Genomic DNA, 554 nt, shown 5'->3' on the forward strand with positions numbered 1-554 from the left:
GTGATTCTGAGCAAAGACATGTATTCCAAAGAACTTAAATTGCAAATGTATGATAAAGCAGCCTATACAATGGGCAATCGCAAAGTTTGGAGCACCACCTAGTGACAGGAAAGCAATACACTATGTTAGTAGTAGCGCACGCACAGAAGATACAGAGCCACCTCCAGTCCCAGACCCACATCTTAACCACAAGATCATTTCTCAAAGAACGTTCCCTTTCCTACACCCACTGAAACATGAAATAGGTGCTAAAAGGAAAAGCATTTTCTCCCCACCCCCGCAAGAGAAATGATCTTTCATCACTTTTTTTTCCCTCTCCCTATAAAATATTCTTAACACTAAGCTCTGGCCTGCATTTCATCTGATTGTCCTGATTTCCTAGAAACATAACCTGCTTACTTCTGAGTGTGAGTACATGGGTAACAGCAAAATGTTTCTAAAGTTGTTTCAAAATGAGATTCTCACTAAAGCCACCTCTGACCAAAGAAAATACAATTGCTGTTCTTGCATTATTAAAAAAAACTGGAAACAACTGTTATACTGTTTTATTTGGG

This window comes from Alligator sinensis, unplaced genomic scaffold, assembly GCF_000455745.1.
Source record: "Alligator sinensis unplaced genomic scaffold, ASM45574v1 scaffold1012_1, whole genome shotgun sequence".
Classification (NCBI taxonomy): Eukaryota; Metazoa; Chordata; order Crocodylia; family Alligatoridae; genus Alligator; species Alligator sinensis.